This window comes from Octopus bimaculoides, chromosome 24 (assembly GCF_001194135.2).
Source record: "Octopus bimaculoides isolate UCB-OBI-ISO-001 chromosome 24, ASM119413v2, whole genome shotgun sequence".
Lineage (NCBI taxonomy): Eukaryota > Metazoa > Mollusca > Cephalopoda > Octopoda > Octopodidae > Octopus > Octopus bimaculoides.
Genome location: NC_069004.1, coordinates 904,781 through 907,300, shown reverse-complemented (window position 1 = coordinate 907,300; position 2,520 = coordinate 904,781). Strand labels below are relative to the sequence as shown.

General features: G+C 38.2%; 1 protein-coding gene across 1 annotated transcript in view; it reads left to right on the top strand.

Annotated features, from left to right (window-relative positions):
• Window positions 1-2,520, top strand: part of LOC106878702 (palmitoleoyl-protein carboxylesterase notum1') — a 43,430-nt gene that overhangs the window by 21,526 nt on the left and 19,384 nt on the right. The gene's annotated exons all lie outside the window — the stretch shown is intronic.

The window sequence follows — 2,520 nt, the reverse complement described above, 5'->3', positions numbered from 1 at the left end:
TATATATATATATATATGTATATACATATACATATTACATATATAAATATATATGTGTATATGTGTATATATATACATATATATATATGTGTGTGTGTGCATACGTGCATATACGTATACATACACACAAACACACAAAGTCGCACGCGCGCATATACTGTATTTTTACTATGAATTCCTTAATTTTATTCCTATCTTATCACCTCCCGAAGACGCTTTTTGTTTTTTGTTGTTCAAAGCCTGGAACCCACCGACAGGTCTGCCCCATCAAGGGCGTACGTGTGTGTGCGTATTTATCGCTCTATTTCTATCTATTTACCTGTATATACTCATATATATCTTATAATTTCACACACACACGCACACACACATACACACACACACACTATCTCTGTATATATACATCGCCACGACTTGTTGAGTACAAGCTACCTACAGCGGAGTATATATAAAACAAGATCACTTGAAAAAGAAAACAAAAATATTGAAAGAGATTTTAATAACCTCTTTCATCTCTCTCCTTCGCTCTCTCCTTCTTTCTCTTTCTCTTCCTCTCTCATTCTCTCTATCTCTTTGGTAGTGGTTGTGGCGGTGGGGGTTTTTGTTTTGTACATTATTGTTTTTTTTTATCATTGGTTCCTGCAAAAGACTTGTGTTGGTTATTATTTTGTTGTTATCTCAAAGTGAAGTTTTATGCCGTGGCCTTTATATGGTGGATAATAATATTTGTAAAGAGATTAGACAAAAATAGAAAATGGCGGCTTTTTTGTTGTTGTAAAGAAGTACTTAAAAGATGGAAGGTTGTAGGTCCATGAGAGATAATATGGTTGTTATAGTTGTGAAGGGGGGGGACCTGATGCACAGCAGCATGTGGAGTGTGTGTATTAAGTGTGTGTGTGTGTGTGTGTGCATGTAGATGCGTGGACGTATAAGTTGGGGGATGTTGTAAGGGTGCAGACAGAAGAGAAAGAGTGAAAGGAACGCTGGAAAAAGGCAACATGAATCTGGTCTTGTCTGTCTTTTATTGGCACCGAAAATAGATATAATCTCAAAAATTCAATATATTTTGAATAAATTGTTTTTGAAAAGATGTTGGCTCTGTCATTCGTTGATCAGAGATTATTGTTACGTTGAGAATTGCTCCAGATAGTGATCGAAGTTGAACTTTACAATAATAATAACAACAATCGAGTTGATGGGTGATAAAACTGAACTAAAACGTAATCAATGTGTGTAATTTTATTGGCACTATGACGCTCACAAAACACAAGTGTGTATCGTTGAAACCATAATGAAAATTGTAATTTTTCAAAAGGTAGCCATATTTAATGAAAATCTGCATCCCTTTGACATGCTGCAAAGATATTTTGAAAGAAGACACGTTTTTTTTTTCATAAATTTTACTTTATACCGATATTTTAAGTAGCCATGTTTAGACAAAGCTTTCCTCAGCCGAGCTGATAACGAACGAAAGTTTTTTTTTTTTTACCAAGATTCGTTTTGAGGCCTAACAGGTTTTATGCTTATAAAATTTTATCCATATCAGAGCCATGAGCTGACGAGAGGTCTCTTATCAGAGAGATAGAAAAGCGTGTGATTGAGAATGATGCCGTTTGATGTTGAATAATTTACCGGTCGTAAGGGAGGGTCTAAAAACACTCTTAAGAAAGTTTGCGCGCGGACTTGGCTGTGTAGTTAAGAAGTTCCAGCTGTACAATGGGATTGACCTAATCGATTCACCCGAAATTGCTGGCCTTGTGCTAAAATTTGAAATCATCATTATCATTATTACGAATATGGCGAGCTGGCAGAATGGTTAATGCTTAGCACTGAGATCGAATTTGCCTTTCACTGTTTTGAGGTCAATAAAATAAGTAGCAGTCGAGCACTGGGGTCGGCCCTTCTCCAAAATCTCATGCCTTGTGCTTATTGTAGAATGGATTGTTAATATTATTAGGAGCAGAGATACCGCCCTGCGGACAATTTCCTTCTGGTCATCTGTAGTGACCGCCGCGAGGTTTGCGGACACTGGCTTCACAAAACGGAGAAACAGGCAGCAGCGAGAGCTCCGAGTAAAATAGTCAGTTATTAACGACTGTTGTTGGAAGTTGAAGAGTCGGCATGGAGACCTTTATTCGGTGCACGTTTAGAGTACTTAAGTACACAACCTTCAAAACACGCAATACATACACACACACACACACACACGCACACACATGACATTCGTGCATGCACACAGGTGCTAGCACACACATACAAATATAGACGCGCGCGAGCACACACACACTTCACATTCAAAGGGCCGCTGTAAACAATCTCAATAACTCCAGAAAAAAACTTGAGTGGTGTGTGTGTGTGTGTAAGCTATCTGTCCATGCATCTATCTGTCTAACCAGCTGTGCGTGTGTGTATGTGTGTGTGAATTTGTACCTTTTGTTTTTATGTACATTGTGTGTGAGAGACGGAGGAGGATACAGTAAGAGAGAGAGAGAGAGAGAGAGAGAGAGAGAGAGAGAGAGA